Source organism: Macrobrachium nipponense, chromosome 26 (assembly GCF_015104395.2).
Source record: "Macrobrachium nipponense isolate FS-2020 chromosome 26, ASM1510439v2, whole genome shotgun sequence".
In the NCBI taxonomy this organism is placed as follows: domain Eukaryota; kingdom Metazoa; phylum Arthropoda; class Malacostraca; order Decapoda; family Palaemonidae; genus Macrobrachium; species Macrobrachium nipponense.
The window spans coordinates 8,728,035-8,750,534 of record NC_087215.1 but is presented as its reverse complement, the minus strand read 5'-3'; positions in this window follow the sequence as shown (position 1 = coordinate 8,750,534).

Below are 22,500 nucleotides of genomic sequence, written 5' to 3'. Positions count from 1 at the left end.
GAGATAGAATGAGGGACAATCCATACATGGAATTTTATATATTATGTTTGTTGCTTTCTCTGGGGCCATTTTTTATTAACATTCTTTTTAGTGTGTTATTATAGGAAAAAACAAGGTTGACATTAAAAGCTTTTAACAATGGTTTAATGGTTTCAAATCCGTTAAAATGAGGCAAACTGAGAATGTTCTTAGAATTTTGGGTTCTTTCTGTGTTTTTTATTTACAGTAATAAAACTTTTTGTGGGCTTTATTATAACAAATGTCTAATATATGTGAAGGATAGCATAAATCTTCCCTATTTTTCTTATGTATTCAAATTCTTGATCCAAATATTGTGGACTGACAATTCGCAATGCTCGTAAAAACATAGAGGAAAAAATTGATATTTTTATATTAAGATGGTGGCCTGAGAAGAAATGAACATAAGTTAAGTTGTTAGTCGGTTTCCTATAATACTGAATTTACATTGAAATGGTTCTCTATGTATCAAAACGTCTAAGAAAGAGAGGCAATTGTCTTTTTCTAATTCTAGAGTAAACTTATAGGTAGAGGTAATTCATGCTGAGTTAGTTCATTAATTACCTCTACCTATAAGTCACATTATTTCACTCACGAGTTTGTGCATTTGTGATTGTAAGTTTATATTCAATGGTGAATTTTATCAACAAATTTTTGGCATGGCAATGGGAAATCCTTTATCACCATGCTCTCAAACCTGTATATGGAATTCTTTGAAAAACGCTACCTTACCTAATATCATTCATATTCCTGTAAAGTGGTATCGTTACGTTTGATGATTGTTTAGCTGTTCTTCCTGTCGGTATTGATGTAAATGATTTACTCTCTAAATTAAATACCAGGTACCATCGATTAAGTTTACTCTAGAATTAGAAAAAGACAATTGCCTCCCTTTCTTAGACGTTTTGATACATAGAGAACCATTTCAATGTAAATTCAGTATTTTATAGGAAACCGACTAACAACTTAACTTATGTTCATTTCTTCTCAGGCCACCATCTTAATATAAAAATATCAATTTTTTCCTCTATGTTTTTACGAGCATTACGAATTGTCATCGTCATCATCATCATCATCATCATTGCGTGTCTAGTAGCAACAGCAACCATTGCAAACCCATTAAAATAAATATTCCAAAGTGTTTGAAGTTTCATTTACGTAAAATGAACTCAAGAATGGTATTCTAAATCATTGGTCAGTCATGAAAGTCTGTCCCTCTCGCAAAACTAATAGTCGCAAAAATCACTCAGTAACATAAAAAATCTCCAATGAGTTTCATAAGGCTCCCTAGTTAATCTTTCTATAATGGGCGTAATGTCTGTCCGTTCGTCTGTCATTCAATCACAGCCAAACGGCTGGTCCGATGGGCATGAAACTTGGCAGGTTGTTATAGTGGTGGGGACCCTCAAGATGGTGTATAATGGGGTTTCATCTTACCTCCCCATCCCCCCTCCGAAGGGGGTGGTGTGATGGGGATTCCCTGAAACAGAGCTGGTCCCGTCCTTGAAACGAGGCTGGTTACGCCCGTAGACTTGGTTACTTTTACGAATTTTCATACATCATTTCTGTATACATATGTTTGCTAGTATAAGTAAGGCGCACATGTATAAATCAGTGACCTACAAAAAGACTAAATAGAATGAATCGAAACTCAAAAGAGAGTTTTAGTGCAAGTTTTCTCTCTAGATTGAACTGAATGCTTATGTCATTCTACCTTTAGTAAAGTTAACAAACCTGAACTGCCTTTCATCCTGTGATATCGGACATTCAACAAAACGTTCAGACCAACGTTTTGTTCGTTGCTGTTTCTGCAAAGTCCAGATTCAGGGATGTTTGTTTGTATGGTGTCTTTACGTTGCATAGAACCAGTGGTTATTCAGCAACAGGACCAACGGCTTTACAATGACTTCCGAACCACGTCGAGAGTGAACTTCTATCACCAGAAATACACATCTCTCACCTTCAGTGGAAAGCCAGAGAATCGAACTCGCAGCCACCAAGGTGGCACGACAATACCATACCGACCACGCCACTGAGGTGCATGTTGAACAATGAAAGATTGCCCTTCACTAACCTACGGCTATGGCCAGCGCTGACATCAGTCCTGCTTAATCTAACACGATGGCCAACACATGGATTTTCTGATGCTTCAGTGGATATGGACCATGAGGAATACGGGTACCCGATTTCAATATTTAAGGAAGGCTATGTTGACTACACTAAAAACAATATGACGAAGGACCTTTTTTTCTAATAATATTATGATTCCAAAACAAATACATAATTATGTAAAGGTACATATATTTAAATTTAAAACTTTAAGAATAGCATTCAGGACTCTGTTCGGTTCCCCTTATCAATCAGATTGATAAGGGGAACCGAACAGATTCCCGAAAGTTTTCCTTAAAGTTTTAAATCTAAATAATTTTTTATTACGATTATTATTATTATTATTATTATTATTATTATTATTATTATTATTAGTATAGTAATAGTACTAGTAGTAATAGCAGTTAAACAATCTACAAGCCATTTTCTAAACCTAAGCGATACAGTTGAGAGAACAAACACCAAACGCCTAAAACTAATGACTCTAAAAAGCACCTGCCCATTATTTACAGAATTTAAGAGTCATTACGAAACTGAGCGATGAAATTTACCATTATAAAGTAAACGTCTCTTCCTACAAATAATATTAAACTCCCGACAAAGAGAACTGACTTCCTATTCTCAGCTGGGTCGACTGTGAGCGGTAGTTGGGATCAAATCATGGACCTAACAAACACGAGTTCGCCCCTCTATCAAGTATGTTTTATATAATGGCTCTCCTTAATGTTATTATTTTTTAAAAGAATTTTTTGACAAATATAAGTTCCAATATATAAATGGTCTCCTAAATGTAATTATTTCCTTAAAAGAACTTTTTTTTTTACAAATATAGTTACAAGATGTTTTATCACAATCGCCAACACTGTCGTTCTGAAAATGGTAAATGAATAGTTATGAAAAACTGCCTTATAATGGGTTCAGTCTGAATACTCTTTGGATATCAAGACTGCTTCATGATAGAATTGGTCTTTTTTGTGCCCAGCGGCAATTCATACCTTTTTGTTTCTACAGTTTGTCTCAATATTTTCCTGCCTGGAAAACAATACCTCTACAATAGACTGTTAGAAGATCGCCCAGAAACAAATAATTAAAAATAAGCAAAGCTCAAAAGGAAAATATAACGTTTCCTTCGTTATTGAGAGCCAGGTATTGTGGGAGACGTAATTGCCAATTTTGTCGTTCTTTCTTTCTTTCTTTCTTTACGGAATCACCTTTGTTGTGGAAATCGATACACCCAATTTCCCGCAGTCACTACCTACTCTCCCCATAGACTATTGTCTGGATCTGCAATAAGACATCCTTTTTGTGACTCGGGTAACGTCAACAATAACGACACAACAAGGCTTTTTATTTCCTCCACTGGCCATGATGGATTTCCGATAAGAGGCGCAAAATTCCTCAGATATCATAAGGGCGTCACTTCAACCTTTCAAAACGGCCGAGAATTGAATATACAAATGGTCCTTGTGTTCAGAGAATGCTTACAAAACGAACAAATATATCTTCTTCATCCCAGGGTACACCAACTACGGAGTCATCGACCATGGTAAAGGATTTGAAAACATTGCGTTTATTAAAATCTCAACAGCTCCTGGCTTATACTTCTCAAGATTTCAAACAAATACCATGACTACCCGATATGGCAACTAAACAAATAAATCACCAATGCTACAGCAACCAAATTAAAAAAAAAATTCACATATACTTCACTAATATTAAAACCACCCGGCAATTAGCGAACATCATTCACTTATAACTAACATATGGTTAAGAAAAGGCATACTATCAACCAAAAATTCACTGCTGGAAAGAAAAAAAAAAAAAAACACACACACACACACACAATTAATGAAAACAAAAAAACCTACCCAAATTCTGCGTACAATTCTCTAATTACCAATCATCTCTAGATTCGTAAAAGGGCGAAGTAACAAATAACAAACTTAAACAAATAATTCATAGAATGATAAAACCAAATCAACAAACAACTCGCTAATGAATAAGAAAATAAGATCAATTCAGCGATAATTCACAAGTAATAAAATATAAAAGATCAAGTAAGGAAATGAGTAACAATTGATAGAAAAAGACAAAATAAAATTAAAATGGATCATGAAAAATCAATATAAACCGATTCAAATCAATAAATATATAACTGACTTATAAAAAGATAACTCACGCCCTGAATGCAGAGCATCCTCACCATCAACAAACGAAAACACCAAAACAAAGAGTAATCGTGCAGATAAAACACCCACCCAAAAAGGAGACCAAATGGGCAAATGACAAGTGACAGAAAAAAAAAAAAGAGCGCTGCATATCAGCAAAGGCCGACCATCTCCGGCATGAACGCTCTATTTATAAAGCCACTTTGGCCGGATAGCGCTGCTGTCCTGAACGGTTTCCGATAACCGGAGCCTGAATAAGCCACAGCGGCGAGGAAAGGTTTCTTGCTTCCATCAGAGGGGATTTTCGGGGTGGGGTGGGCGGAAGGTTGGTTAGAGACAGGATATTAATCTAATATTTTCCCTTTGAGACTGAGCTTTGATGGTAATATCTTTATTCGTTTTTGACTATAGTAGATTCACATCAACCGTGCATCTGATGTCTAGGCACGTCACTTACGACGCTCCTGATTGGCTGTTGAAAAGCCAATCACAGGGCTGGAAACTCTCAGTCTTTCTCGAGAGTTCACATAGGCAGGATGCATGTTCCATCTCTCCTGAGGGATACTTTTGAAAAATGTATACCTCAGGAGAATACAGAAGCGGAACAGACATCCTGCCTATGTGAACTCTCTCGAGAGAAACTGAGAGTTTCCAGCCCTGTGACTGACTTATCAACAGCCAATCAGGAGTGTCTTAAGGGACTGGCCTAGACATCAAATGCACGGTTGATGTGAATCTACTGTAGTATCGTTCATTCCTTACTAATAGTTGAACTGTTGACACTTTAAAAATCCTCCTGGGCTTCTGCGAGGCTACTAAGGGGTGATCTCTTGTTTCTCTGCCTAGGACACGTGGCCAGTGTGTCGTTAGGCCCACTGTCTAACGCCCGCCCGCCCTTTCCGCCCCCACCAAGCCAGAGGGCTGGTTCCTATTCTCCTACTCCTGGGATTTGACCCCGGGTCCTCTCAACTGGTGGGCGAGAACCTTACCACCGCGCCACCACGGCGGGTATACTTTCCTTCCTTATAAAATAATATTAAAAGTCAAATAGCAGAGTCCATCTATACAACTCTTTTTGAACCTTTGCAACTGACCACCCTTTATTGCTTGAATTGATGGTTGATTCTATGATATTGATCATTCAAGGCAAGTATTCTTTTCAGTAACTCGTCATATTTTTCATTTGTAGAGGCCTTCTTAATCAAGATATTGTTCGAATTGACGTATTTGCTACTATTTCGTTTCCCATTTGCTGTCAACGCAAATGAAAACGAAACAGTAAAAAAATATATCAATACGAACAATATCTTCATTACGAAGGCTTCTACAAATGAAAAATATGTCAAGTTACTGAAAAAGAATACTTGGCTGGAATTTATTGAATTTTGGCTTGTATTTGAATGTAAAAAAAAAAAAAATACGGGCTGGCATCCCGATAACTGTTACCAGGCCAAACCAGAGACAAGAAGAAGATTCAGATCAGCCTTCCATCAAAAGAAAGAGGTGAGGACGTCAGGAAAACCAGAGGACGGAAGAACATTCCAAGGTCTGAAGAAGGAGGGAAGGAACGCTTCAAGTTTACTCAATTCATTCACCTCACAACTCCGACCATTAGCGACTATATAGTTTTGTCCACGCTGCTATTATTGTTTTTGTTTGAAAGAAAAACTAAAGAAATCAAGAAAGCTACTTAACATACAAGTCACACATCATAAAAACAAAGCTCGGCCTATTTCCCTCTATTTTTTCACCAACAATGGACGCAGTAAGTGTCTACGTAATGTCGTTCTAATGAAACAAAATCCACCAGCATCCACTTCTACATGGATTCCAGCCAATCTTCTTCTCTTACGCGTCACCTTTTCCACTTTAAAATGAAAACAAGAGCAGCATTAAGCTCCATGACTTCCCCTGTGGCACGAATATTATTATTAGCTTCTAGAACAAGCGAATAAATAGAACGTTTTTTTTTTCCACCACCCCACACATATGGTGACGTCAGGAACAACGATGACGTCATCACCCGCATCACGTGACGCCACTTCGTTGATGACTTCAAAAATATATTTAAGAGGTATAAAGAGCGGAATGAGTGACACTTCCGGTAGCGTTTTAATGAAAGGCCTTTTTTGATTCTGGCGCCATTTGCACACGAAAGCAGACTGGGAAGGGTTTAAGGGGGGGAGGGTGATGGACCAAGGGGGTGTAGGGGGCGAGGGGGTGTAGGGGGCGAGGGGGTGGGTATAGGGAGGGAATACCAATAACACTTGTTCCTCGAGATGCTACCATGACGTCATACTCCAGTGTTATGGTCTTTGTATATACAAACGTTCAAATGCATTCAAACATACTCTGACCTTTGCGTCATCTCAAAGAAAAAAAACCTCTCTCTCTCTCTCTCTCTCTCTCTCCTCCAGCGTATTCTTTTAATTATTGATAAGGCCTGTCCGCCTCATCCTTATCCGCTTGAGATAACACTCGGTTACAAAAAACCATTCTTCCTCCCCAGAAGAATATAGTCTCTCTCTCTCTCTCTCTCTCTCTCTCTCATCTCTCTCTCTCTCTCTCATCGCATTGTTCACGGTCTACGGCTAACACTAGTCAACTAATCTGTGGATAAGTATCAGCCACTAATGGGACACAAAATAAACAAATAAAAAAGGCTTGGTCCTATCAATCTCCCCTATACAATTATCATGAGAAACCAGAAGTTAATGATAATTATATATATATATATATATATATATATATATATATATATGTGTGTGTGTGTGTGTGTGTGTGTGTGTGTGTGTGTGTGTGTGTGTGTGTGTGTGTGTGTACAGATAAGTACACCTAAAACATGCATATTAACCCACTTCACACCTAAATTCGTTCATTAAGCGACGCCTCATCGGACCCAGAGGGAAAGCGATTGCAAACAACAAAATCACCTTCCCTTTTGTCTAGATTAACCTTTTTGTCTTGATCAAACTACCGCGAATAATATGGCTTTCAAATCGTTTGTCATCCGCCGTCCGTGAAACAATGTATGAAAAATGGTGAGCGTCATTCACACTTGCGTGGGCGCGAACGCTGAACTGGGTCAGACTAGCATTCCATTACGTTAGCTGTATTAATAATAATAATAATAATGAATTTTATTTTCAGCTCAATGCCATATACATGGAGTACACAAAGTACAGGCAGGTCAGACCAGCAATGTTATATGGAACAGAAACAGCAAGTATGAGGAAAACAGAGGAGAAGATGGATGAGCAGAAAATGAGAATGTTGAGATGGATGTCGGGAGTAACAAGGGAAGATAGGATTAGAAATGAGTATATAAGAGGATCGACAAAGGTAGTTGAAATACCAAAGAAGATACAGGAGGGAAGGCTTCCATGGTATGGACACCTGTTACGAAAGGAGGAACGTCATGTTGGAAGACATACGAGTGGAAACGGAAGTGCGGGGTAGAAGGAAGAAGGGAAGACCAAGAAGAGATGGCGTGATTGTGTAGGGGAAGATATGTTATGGAAGGTATCAACGAGAACGTGCACAGGACAGAATCGATGGAGAAAAGACTCATTCATAACGGCGACCCCATTTATAAATCGGTTCAAGCTGGGAAGAAGAAGACACAAAGTACAGACAGTAAGTAACAGACACAATCTCGATACATGAGATAACATGATAAGAAAATGGATAATCGACAATATCCGGATGTTTTTATCAATTAAAATTAGTTCCGAGAAATCCGGGGAAATTTTCAAGATCAACGTAATAGGTTTCGAGGGACATCGACATATGGGAAGTTTTAGTTTTCTGCAAAAGAAAGCTACTGAAATGGATTTGTCTGTCCGTCCGCCGTTTTTTCCCCTCCGCCCTCAGATCTTAAAAACTACTGAGACTAGAGCGCTGCAAATTGGTGTGTTGATCACCCACCTTCCAATCATCAAATATACCAAATGAAAGCCCTCTTGCTTCAGTAGTTTTGATGTTATTGAAGGTTCAACTTAGCCATAATCGTCCATCTGGCAACGATATAGGACAGGCCACCAACGGGCCGTGGTTAAAATTTCATGGGCCGTGGCTCATACCGCATTATACCGAGAACACCGAGAGATAGATCTATTTTCGGTGGCCTGGGTTATACGCTGTACAGAAAACTCAATTGCCCCGAAGAAACTTCGGCGCATTGTTTGTAACATCTGTGTAAAAGTTTCCTTCAAAATATCTGGATTATTATCACCGTTTATGTTAAAGTATCAGAGAAATCTGGAGTAAATCTTTAATGGTTATTCATTTGACAAACCGCATTTAATCATTTTGAAAATAGTACGAACAGCGACTTCAACCTATTAAAAGCGAACCCGATTGATTCTCTCTATGAAGATAAAAGGAAGCGAAGAGAAGCAGAGAGACAGATTAAGTTAATTCAGAGGTGGAATATCATCGTGACAAATGAGATGATCTCCTGTTTGTTGGCGATGACGCAATCATCGTATTTGGTGCTGATGTGGAAGAAGAAAGCTTTCATGGGAACGGCACCTCGTGCCTACACTAGCCCAGCCCCGATGAGAGAAATGGTGGAAAAGGGTACGGTAATGGAGTGGAGTGTAAGGGGTGGTGGGTGAGGAGTGGCAGGGGGATGGTTGGAAGGTGTTTAATCATATGGGGAGGGGGAGGTGCTTAATTATAAAGGATGCGGGACATCTTACTTTTCCTATAAAAAAAAAGTCTGGAAAGAAAGAGAAAACAATACTTCTGATTATTAAAGAATAAATCAAAAGCAAAGTTTTTCGACTGTCAATCATTCATCTAGAAGACCCTTTGTTGAAACGACTGAGTAATGAAACACTTATGGGAGATGAACTTCTTTAACAGGCAATTAAAAAAAAAAAAAAAAAAAAAAAAAAAAACAAAAAAAAAAAAAAAAAAAAAAAAAAAAAAAAAAAAAAAAAAAAAAACCAGCCATAGTCGATGGTGCTGACTTCTTTATAGAAGGTTAACTTCAGTTTTAATCTTTGATTTATTACCAATAACAAACACGTCTCATCTGAATAAAAAAAAAACAAAAAAAAAAACAGTAAATTTCTAAAAGGTACAATCCTAGAAAGAAAATGTACGTGCATTATTTGTAATGGTACCGCTGATAATACTTCAAATAATAAACTTAGATTTCTTACTGACAATTTACCAGTATCTTTATATTTTTATTATACAGGCATAGCTACAAAACATTTCATTTATTCTCAAATGCTACTAACAACAAAACTATTTCCCTCCTCCATAAGTATTCAAAACTTTTTATATACATATTTCCTCATATAACATCTCTGAACTTTTGAAAATTTTAATAGTTTCTTGATATTGACAGCATTTGCAACAGTTAATTATTGCAGTTTATATCAGAAACTTTTATTTTGCAAAATATTATAAATGAAAAAAATGTGCACATTTTTAAAAGCTATTCCAAATGAAATTGTATAGTATATTTCTTGCCTTGTTATGACGCTAATAATAAAAAAAAATATAATAATAATAATAATAAAATAATAATAATAATAATAATAATAATAATAATATAATAAATAATAATAATAATGGTCCGGGCCGCTATAAATACCGCCCCACCATAGATTTGTTGCTACAAAATAATAATATAATAATAATAATAATATCATCCCACTTAACGCAAACCCATCCGTACACTTTGGAATTCAAAACAGCCGTTGTGTAGTGGCAGCAGCAGCCTCTCTACCCCGAGGTTAATTAGTTTATCCCATCCCAATAACCATCGCGTTGGATAATGAGACTGAATTCAGCAACAGCACTCATGGAAATTCAATTATGCTGTCGGGATTGCTCGTCCATTTAACAATCATATAATTATTACGATTACCAGAGAAAGACTAACAACTCTTGAAAATGGGCCACAGATAGGGCCTGAAAGTACTCGATGTGGAGTAAAATTAAATGTAAATACTTAGAAGAAAAACAAGTTACAAAGTGATTTTGTGGGTTTCTTATATATATATATATATATCTATCTATCTATCTATCTATCTATATATATTATATATATATATATATATATATATATATAATATATGTATATATATATATATATATATATATATATATATATAGATATATATATATATATATAAATATATGTATATATATAGTATATATATATGTGTGTGCGCTGCGCGCGCGCGTTATATGTCACTAAATAAATAGCGCGTGACAATATAGTATTTAGCCAAGGCGACAGGAAAAATAAAAGGAGGAGCACCAGCGCTTTCGTGTTATTTCAACACATTGTACCTCGAAAATATGTAGAAATAACACGAAGCACACGGAGTACTCCTCTTATTTTTTTTTTTCCTGTGGCCTTGGCTATATATGTGTGGGTGTGTGTGTGTGTAATAACGTGATTCTGTAGCTAATTTTATTATTATTCATGATATATTGTATAGAAATAAAGACTTTAAATTCAATTCTGGTGCATAACAGAATAGGGGTTCATCTCCCGCATATTTTCAAATATTATGTACCTCACTCAATGGCAACAGGTTTACGTACAACCAGAAACAGTAATAGGATAAAAAGAGACTAATTGGCCAACAATGTAAGATGGGAGCCAAAAGCGACTTTTCATGAAACTCATAAATGTAAGAAAAAAACGAATCACAACCAGAAACAGGTCAGTCTAAAATATGGATGAAAAAACTGCAAAATGGAATGTGATGAGATAAGTTAATAACTTACTGGGGAAGAATGTAGCGAATGAATTTGATCATGGAAGGAGCACAAAACCCAGCCTCAACCAACAGGCTTAGCGATTTTGAATACACGAGAAAGACCGAGGGATCTACAATGAACAAATAAATAATTAAGGCTTGGCGATTTTGAATACATGAAGAGAATGAGGATCTACAATAAATAAGTAAATAAATAAATAAATAAAAAAAAATAAATAAATAAATAAAGGTTTTGGTTATTTTTGAACACACGAAAAAGACTGAGGAATCTGAAATAAATAAATAATCAAGGCTTGGTGATTTCGAACACACGACAAAGACTGAGGGATCTAGAAAAAAACAATAACAATAAATAAAATAGTAATCATAAAATTATGGATCGCCCTTCAGTTAACAATATTAATATTGTAAAATGACACTTGACCACTTTCGTGATATTTCAGCTATCAAATTACAAAGCCTGACTGTTAGCGTCACAGGTCAAGCTAACAGTGTTCGAAAATGCTACAACCATATGTTATGTTGTTTCTCCTACACCTAATATAATAATAATACACTACATGCCAAGGCTTCCCCAACCCAATTCCCCATCTTATCATCCCCTTTCGGAGGCTGTAAATAAAGGCTGTAAATCCCAAGGCTCAAGTTCGCAACATAAGAACTGCCATCGAGAGAGAGAGAGAGAGAGAGAGAGAGAGAGAGAGAGAGAGAGAGAGAGAGAGAGAGAGAGAGAGAGCGAGAAGAGGGGATATGGAAAGATGGTGCTATTTCGGGGGAGTGGGGGAGGGGATTGTGGGATTATGGGTGAAGGTCAGGGGAGATTGCTGCTTTTAGATGGCGTAGTTTATGTGTGTGTGTGTATACACACACACACACACACACACACACACACATCACACACATATATATATATATATAGTATATAATATATATATATTATATATATTATATATATATATATATATATATATATATATTTTTCTGGGGGGGGAATGCAGTAGTCTCAATGACGTTGTCGACATACGTATATATGTTTGTTTGTATGCATGGATGCCAGTTAGCAGAGGATTATCGATGAGAATTCCCATACATAAACGCATACATACACGAGCGTATTTCCAACTCACTCTTGAAACAAACAAGCATATACATGCATACATACATAGATAAGATACAATTTAAATATTTAACAGTACAGGAATGAATTTCAAAAACTTAAAAATATATTTACCTATCAGAAACACGTGTACACTGTAGTACATACAAAGGTCAATATGGATACATACACGTCACATATATGTATACATAGCCGTACAGAAGCAATTACATTTCAATACGATATTTCGCCACAGTTATGAATTTCCTCATCTTATGAGGTTTCTGCAGGAAAATCTAAAACTGCCAGAAAAAAGTAGAAAAGTGAAGCATTAATTCATTGAGCAACACACTTGATAAGAGATCTCTGTTCTTCGGGTAACTACGATGACCGCTCAAATAATGACAATTCGAGAATGAGGCTTCAAGGTCACTTTTGGGCGAGATAAGAGACTAAAGCAATGATATTTCCAAGTATATTAACAGTATTTTTGTCCATGTATATTTACAGAGCTTATGCTGTTATTATTTATCAAATCTTGGCTATATTTTGTCCTCATCTTTAGAGTGACAGCAACACCAAAAGTTTTCTGTTTGTAGTTGTGTTCATTTCCATTTTTCGTAAGTTTAATTTTATTGCATTTTCACGTCTCTTCTATTTCAGTCTCGCGGTCACTGAACCTGATATATACAGCACCAATATTGAGAAGAACAAACGCACGACAAAAGAACTTTTTCTGTCCGCCCTCAGATCTTAAAAAACCTACTGAGGCTAGAGGCTGCAAATTGGTATGTTGATCATCCCACCCACCTCCAGTCATCAAACATAATAAATTGCATCCCTCTAGCACCAGTAGTTTTTACTTATTTAAGGATAAAGTTAGCCATGATCGTGCTTATGGCAACGCAACTACAGAGGCCACCACAGTCGGCTGAGAGTTTCATGAGCCGCGGCTCGTACAGCATTATACCGAGACCACCGAAAGATAGATCTATTTTCGGTGGCCTTGATTACGTATACACTGTACAGAAAACTCGATGCGCCGAAGAAATTCCGGCTCATTTTTTACGTGTTTAATCACGCACATTATACTTCCAGGCACTGGAGCGAAGCTGCTACATCACCGGAACAAACTTTTACGAGGGACATAAAGCCACCGGCAATTAACACTCCAGGCCCGCGAGTGGCCCCAGGGTCATCATCTTCCGACAATGGTGCCACTGGGAGAGCCAAAATGCATCTCTCGGTAATCACCCCGAATTACCATTTTGGAAAGTGACGGATAAGTGGGACTTCCCGCCATCAATCCTCTGGGGTGAGGGGGTGGGGGCAATCGCCCCATTCACGGTGAAGAGGTTAATTCACTTCTAAGTTTGGCTATCCTTATTCTTGTCTCCTGGCAGTTGGATGGATTGCTAACTACTTGCTAATTCATCAGTTGGATTGATTGCTAACTGCTTGATAATTCATTTTACAATCCTTTATCCAGGTTTGTAGGGAAGCATTAGGCCTATGTTATATCTTTTACGATGCGAAACTTTAATTTCTGTGTTTAACATTATTGGAAAATGTAGTCATCTAGTAATCCATGCATTTAATCCATCCCTCCCTGAGTTAGGGACAGAAGGCCTATAAATTTCATTTCAGCTTCGGTAAAAAGATTAGAATTCTGAGTAAAAATATAAAAATTCTAATCACTGATATATTTTGGCTTCGTGCCAATGGAAACCATTGAACAATTGTTAATATCCTGTTCAGAATGAGTCAAACGTATAAAACTACAAACATATTTGCTTTCGCTCTTACTAAAAATAGGTCTAAACTACACAAAAAATACACACCACCCCTTCTATGATCATTGAATATAAGTTTCTATTGGTTGGTCAAAGTCGGGAGGTCCACATCAGGCCTCTTATCGGGAGGTCCACATCAGGCCTCCTATCGGGAGGTCCACATCAGGCCTCCTATCGGGAGGTCCACATCAGGCCTCCTATACCCTTTAAAGCCTTACCACCAGAGTGAGTGACCGTGTCGGCACAAACCATTTTAATCTAAAACAACGAAAATGGGAGCAATAGAATCACTATATCGCTGTTCATACATAAGTGTAGAATGAATGCATACAAAAATCTATATGCGTTTAATCAGCGAATATACTTGCCCAAGTTCCTGAAGACAAACCCTCGCAAAGCAAAATAAAAAGGCTAAAAGATGTACAACCTTCCCGAACGCATTTTCCGCCCACCACATCTCACCGCCCACGCCCACGACCGGAAATAAAATTGTCTCGTGATTCTCCCGACCAATTTGCTTCTTCTAGTTTCCCCTCGGCTAAACAAAAGCTGTCCGGAAGCTCCATTTTCCCCTTTTTCCCCACGAAAAGGGGAAACAGAGAAGAGACGGAGCTACTGAAAATGAGTAGCTGTGGGAATCTCTTTCAACAGATTTATTGGCGACGCGAGGATGGTCCAAATTTGGACTCGGAGTCGGATGGGCAGTTTATGATATCGTCTAAGATTGATCATTTTGACGCCAGTTTGATATAGACCAAACAATCAAGGCGCATTTGAGCTCAAGAGGTAGAGGTCGATGGTTAGCAATAAAAGACATACGTGCGTACGTAGATAAGTAAAAAAGGAGGAAGAATATAAAATTGCAAAATATAAAATAAGTGCAACTCGCGAAAGATTTTGGAATTCCAAAGGACTGAGTATTGAAATATTTCACGAAATTTAAACTCAAGTTTGCATAAATATACATCTATGTAAACTACTGTACATGTAAATATGCAAAATATATATGTACACTATATAAGTGTACATTTTCTTTATATTTATATATATATATTCATATACTTATGGTACAAATATATATACAGAAATACACAATATATATATATATATATCTATATATATATATATATATATATATATATATATATATATATATATGTGTCTGTGTGTGGTGTGTGTGTGTGTGTGTGTGTGTGTGTGTGTGTGTGTGTATGTATGTATGTATGTAGTATATATATATATATATATATATATATATATATATATATATATATATATATATAACATAAATATATATACTAATTAATGTGTGAGAATATCATGAGTTTTCAAATACATGAGATGGTCAAGGCAAAAGGACAGACAGACAATGTATTTCTCTACCTTAAACCTTTGTTTCTGCCGTTATTCGTTTCAAAACTGTTACATGTTCCCCTTAACATTCGTCCTGCTCTGTATGCATAACCCATCTATAGAAGCAACTCTGATGGCTGCAATACATCACAAGCATGTCTTAAGAGCGAGAGAGAGAGAGAGAGAAGAGAGAGAGAGAGAGAGAGAAATATCAGAGGACTGAATAGCTTATGTTGTTTAGAATTGTTTGTATGGTGTTTTTACGTTGCATGGAACCACCAGGGTTATTCAGTAACGGGACCAACGGCTTTACGTGACTTCCGAACCACGTCGAGAGTGAATTTCTATCACCAGAAATACACCTCTCTGACCCCTCAGTGGAATGCCCGAGAATCGAACTCGCTGTCACCGAGGTGGCAGGCCAAGACCATACCGACCACGCCACTGAGGCGCTTATGTTGTTTAAGACTGATAACAAACACAAAATATGCAATAGCATATTTTGTGTAACTAGAACGTCGCACCATTATAGAAATATTTATTATAATCATTTAACTTCTAATAATCCCTAAGGAGGGCTATTTTCTCTCTCTCTCTCTCTCTCTCTCTCTCTCTCTCTCTCTCTCTCTCTCTCTCTCGTCTGGTTGGTGAGATAAAGCTCTAGATGTTTGTTTAGCATTCATTTTTTTGACATCTCTTATACTTAAAGAGGCACTTGGAAACTGATTCTAATCTGGACGGAACTTATAATCTTATTTTTCTGTAACACTTTTATATTTTTCTACAACGAACTACACAAGCAGGAAATAACAGACAAAATTCGTTTGTCTATTAAACTAAGTGACCTCAGTTACTGTGGAGACTGGAAGGTGATTCATAAGTAAAGAAGTCATTCCAAAAAATTAAATAAATATAGGTAGGTTCACTCTCTTTATTGAATTTACAGTATCATATTAACGTGAACATAATTCAAAGCCTATATCTCATTGGTTTTAACCAAAAAGGATTAGAGAATGGAAAAGCAAGTCCACAAAAGTAGTCTGTTTGATTTTGTTATTTATAAAATACAAAGCAGAAAGCTTTCGATGACCTGCGCCGTCCTCCTTGACCTTGCAGGTCATCGAAAGCTTTCTGCTTTATAGATTTTAAATTACAAAATCAAACAGACATACTATTGTGGATTTACTTTTCCATTTTATTGACTCATGTGATTATGAGTTTTCTTTGATTTAGAAGAATATTAGTGTCACTTTCGTATTTTTTCTTAATGATTTTTGTTCTTACTCTTAAGACTAAAGGACATTTCATTCTAACTTTCGTGAGCCTCACATACTAGGCTACAGTCAACTGCTTAGCTTGCCAGGCAAAACAGCTAGAATAATTTTATGGTGGAATAAAAATAAAAACCGAAGGGCATTTACACCAGACCTATATTGAAACTAGCATTAACAGAGTCAAAGCATGCATACACATCAGAGGGCTTTGCTTCATTACTAGCAACTCCCCCCCCCCCCCCCTGGCCCCCCCCCCCCCCCCCACCAAAAAGGGGGGGGGGGGGGAAATCGGCCAACTGACGCAAATAACTGGTGAATGAGAAGGAAATGACGACGAAAATCATGAAAAAGCCGAAAGAAATAAACTCGGTGGAGAGTTTGTGCAAACTAATCTCTGGAGCAAAGAGATTTGTAGCCGAAGGCCTTCGAGGTGGAGGGAAGGAATGAGCGAAAAACCCACTAATGAAAGTCGCTACGTCAGAGAGAGAGAGAGAGAGAGAGAGAGAGAGAGAGAGAGAGAGAGAGAGAAATTCCCGTGGATCTCCTCTCTCTGTCCCCTTCATTCTGAACGTCCTAAAATACTCGGCGCTCTCCTCAGTCTTGTGTGATTTGCAATCAAAAACGAGCACCTGCAACAGGGGAGGCGTACGTCGCTATAAAATATATAAATCCATGGCTAAGTGGTGTCCCAGCCCGAGAGAGAGAGAGAGAGAGAGAGAGAGAGAGAGAGAGAGAGAAACAACCCGTTTCAAACTGCTTCCGCAAACGTATGGCAAAAGGGTGAGAATGTCCGTCTCTTAAAGAGTACCGCAATGTAGTACCACGGCCAAATTCTGAAAGCAAATTGCTGGTACACTGATTTTTTTGTTATAGTTCAAGTTAGCCTTATAGCAGCAGTGGTTCTTGGTCTTGATCAAGCAGCGCTTATACGCTTCTCTCTAATTAAATGATGTCAGTAATGGTTTACTTTTTCATAGCATGTTACAGAGTTGGACGAAGGCATCCTGTTTGGACATATTTCAGAAACTATTTTAATCCAGAGAATTGACGCTCATTGACATTCTATGAATCATAAGCAATTTTGTAAATATTTAATTCCTCATTGGAAGAGTGGGTTGTGTGCTCGCCTATCGATTTGGTAGCCGAGTTCGCTCCCTGCTCTGCCAATGCGGAACCAGAATTTATTTCCGGTGATTAGAAATTCATTTCTCGATATAATGTGGTTCGGATCCCACAATAAGCTGTAGGTTTCGTTGCTAAGCAACCAATTGGTTCCTAGCCACGTAAAAATATCTAATCCTTCGGGCCAGCCCTAGGAGAGCTGTTAATCAGCTCAGCGGTCTGGTTACATTAAGAGATACTTAACTTTTTTAACTGTAAATATTGAATGATTCCTACTGCGTAACAGTAAAAATCAAGGTTCTGCTCTGAGAATTCCGACTTGAGACTTGATTCAAGGGACGAGGCGTCTCAGTATGAACACAACGTACATAAGGCTCCTTATCTTCAACATAAACCACAGTTACAGGGTTCATTTAGTGGAAACAATCGTCAGTTTGAACGCCACGAAGAAAAGGAGAAACTATAAAGCTATTCAAGATTAATTAGAAATGACGGTGAACAACATCATTTTGAAAGTGTCCTAAACCCAACGAAACCTCCTCCCACGGCGATGAACGAACAGACAAGCACAACACAAGCACCAAACACCTTTCTGTCCTTTTACCGCAATCACGTTCATCATCAACGTGCATAACACCACAGCCAGTACCCTGCAATGACTGCAATCACCCAGCCGCAACGAAGCTGACGCGGATAAACAGTGCACGTTATTATGACATAATTCGACATCCTTAGGTCTGATGGTTCGATAATCAAATCAATGCTTTAGGTATATCTTCATTTGGTTTGCCTTCCACGCTTGGATGAATTCATAAACACTGATTTCCGGACCAATAGTTTTATTAATCCGAAGAAGGGAAATTTACAGAGAGAGAGAGAGAGAGAGAGAGAGAGAGAGAGAGAGAGAGGAGTTACAAGAAGTTACAAGGAATAGGATCTCAAAGACTTGTTAGTTCATCCGAAGAGGAGACATAGTGTACTCACTTATCTCTAGGAGCAGGTTTTTACTGTTCAATCACAGTGTCCCCCTAATGATTTTGTCTAGCTTTCTTTAAAACTCTTCCTAACTGTTGCTGTTCACAACTTCTCGGTGGCAGTCTATTCCCATGCGTCACATACTTGTATGTAAAGAAGTTCCCGCAACGGGATGTGTTGTATCTCTTCAGTTCTAGTTTCCATTCATTATGTCTTGTCTGGTTTTCTTTTAACGTGAATAAGTTACTGTCTGTTTAAAAGATACACATCGCAAGTTAGCTAAGCACTTTAAGAGTTAAAATCAGAAAACTACCAGCAAGGGAACCTATGAGGAAGAAAACGCTTGTGCTACTGAGGAAGGCCGGACTAAAAGAATGACCCCGAATGGAAGGGGGTTGCAAAGGAAAAACCCCATAAAACAAAGGATGCAGAGATTCAGAGAGAAAAAAGGCGAAAAAGGTCGCAACGGGAGGATGAATGGGGAAGTATTAAAGGAGTAAGAACAGAATGCGGGGATACAAGGGAGAGGCCATTGCCAGGATTACAAAGAGGCTGCAGAGGTAAACTGGAGCTGGAAGTTTGAAAAGGTGAAAGTCGGGACTTAATTTAAACGACGAGAAATTTGCCCCGCATGGGTTTCCAGAAAAAGGTATTACAGTTGGGTGGTGATAAAGTAGAGTACAAAAGGGGAAAAAAGGAATTTATCAAAACTGAGAACCGGAAAGATTGCAGTATATTTTATATAATACACACACACACACACACACACACACACACACACACACACACATATATATATATATATATATATATATATATATATATATATTATATATATATATATATATATATAATATATATATATATAGGTAATAATTACTCCCTATTTTTGTGCTCAGTCTTTTATATAATTTGAATATAATTTTTTGTTGTCTAATGGAAAGACATTACTTTGGTTTGCCCTGAACCACTGGCTGAATCGGTTTGCAGAGTTTTGAAGTAGATGCCAAAGAGAGAGAGAGAGAGAGGTAGAGAGAGAGAGAGAGAGAGAGAGCGAGAGAGAGAACGAAGAGAGAGAGAGGGGGGGGGGGGGGGGGGGGAGGAACAATCAAGGTGGAGGAAGGTGAACAGATTAAAAACAGAAAAGCAATAGGACCGAACCTCAAAGAAGAAGGGACGTTTCACTTTATCTGTCTCACCGACTGGCGTTTTAAAGGTGCCGTGACGTTGGATATCTTGGAAAGAGAACTGTATATATTCGTTGCATTAACTTAGCTGCTAGTAATCGAGAATAAAAGGTTGGAACGAGAGAGAGAGAGAGAGAGAGAGAGAGAGAGAGAGAGAGAGAGAGAGAGAGAGAGAGAGAGACTTTTGGTTGCCTCAAGCTATGCACGTTGACAAGCTAACAATGCATAGTTCCCCTAAATAAATTATGATGGAAAATATCATGTACATATTTTTAAAAAGTTTTTAAGAGAAAACCCTCCTTTAAGGGTTTTTATTCACTTAATGGAAAATCTATTTTATTTTTGTTAGTAAAATTGCGACCTATCCTTACCTGGACCTGAAGGAAAGAGGAAAAATCGAGATAAACGGACGTGGCTTAACCACGGAGAATTATAAGACGAAAGCGTGCCAGTGGGGAAAAACGAAAGTAGACAGAAAGTTCCAGAACTTAGCTAAAATGTTACTGATCGTTGTAATGCATGGATTACCGATTTTAACCAGAGTAAACGGGGAAGAAATCGGTTGACGGGTGTTACATTCTCTAGGGGATACTAATTTGGAAACTTGTAAATTAACTTATAGTGTATATAATATATAAGTGTGTGTGCGCATGTTTTTGTTTGTATATATGAAAATTGGTCTCTCTCTCTCTCTCTCTCTCTCTCTCTCTCTCTCTCATTCAATACAATTCTGCCTCTTGTTTTCGTTCTACTTTGAAGATAGATTCCATCTCGCCTCGGATTTTCATCCTACAAATTTGCCAGAGAACAAATCATCGCGCTTTTGGTCTCTTAAACCACAAAACAAAACAAACAAACAACCCTATAGAACCATCGGTCTCCCCAAACTCCAGCTCGAGTCAATCACCCCGTTAATTAACCAAAGCAAGATAGAGCCAACATTCGGATTCCAATAATTCCGTCAGCGCCCTCAGTCAGTAATTGCCGGGGAGACCACCCAACAACACCCCGATAACAGCGCTCAGGGAAGCGTTGATCACCCGTCCAGCTTCCAGTCCAATAATAGCATCCCAGTGAGTCTCTCTTCCTCTTCGGTTCCAGACTTCCCTTTTCCAGGAATGCCATTTCCGGTCTATCTTCCTCTTCAATTCCAGACTTCCCTTTTCCAGGAATACCATCGTTCCGGTCTGTCTTCCTCTCCGGTACCAGACTTCCCTTTTCCAGGAATGCCATCGTTCCGGTCTGTCTTCCTCTCCGGTTTCCAGACTTCCCTTTTCCAGGAATGCCATCGTTCCAGTCTGTCTCTCTTTTAGCAGTTCCAGACTTCCCTTTTCCAGGAATGCCATCGTCCCGGCCTGTGGTCACTTTCTAGTCCTTGAAAAGTTGTTGATGAAATTAATATCCCGATGTCCTCATCGACAAAGCAGGAAAATTTCGATATTAAATAAAAATTAAATTAAATTCATTATAGGTATTTGCGGTTGGGACTACTAACGAAGCTGTGTGTGTGTGAGTGAGAGAGAGAGAGAGAGAGAGAGAGAAATTTACATGCTTAGAGGATGAACATCGCAAAGGTTAGTTAGTTGAGCAAGCAGAAATCGGTTATTTGGGTGGGTGTATGTCTGTTTGTTTGTCTGTCTGTCTGCGTGGGTAGGGGGGAATGGGGTTAAAGGGGGAGGGGTGGATAATTGAGGATTACATGAAAAGTGGTTGGTCGGAGATCACTGAAGATCTGTCGTAATTCATGTTTATAAAAAGATCAAAGCGTGCGCAATGGGCAGCCGCTGCTGCCGCCGCCGCGCGTTTCATCAGAAAAAAAGCAACTAAACCAAAAACAGCTTTGCCACCGCCAACAGTTTCCAATAACAAAGGAAAGAAACACTCAAACACCGAATCTCTTTCATATATCCACTTTAGAGAGAGAGAGAGAGAGGAGAGAGAGAGAGAGAGAGAGAGAGAGAGCAGGTTGTTGTTGACGCAAATGAAAGGCTGGAGAGCAGCGCCCAACAAACGACGGGGCGATCGAGAAGAGTATACTCTTCTTTGCACTTTTTGCGCGCGTTCAGCAGCAATGAGCAGCTGGTTAAATTTCCTCACAAACAGATGCACATCGGCACATTCACAAACATACACACCGCACACGTTCATAAATATATATATACGCATTAAGCTACAATGTCCTTTAATATCTGATTTGCTCTACCTCTGATTTAATCTATTTTCATATAAGTTAACTGAATGGGAATCTTTTTAAATGATAATAAGTTTCGTACATATGAATCCCGCGGATGTGATATGACTCATACATATATATATATATATATATATATATATATATATATATATATATATATATATATATATATATATTATATATATATATATATATATATTATAGTATATATATATATATATATATATTTATATATATATATATATACTATATATATATATTTTTCATATATATATATATATATATATATATATATATATATATATATATATATATATATATATATATATATATATATATATATATATATATATATTATATATATATTTATATATATATATATATATATATATATATATATATATATATATATATATATATATAAAGGTTTTGCCACGAGGAAAATGAAAGGCGAGAGCG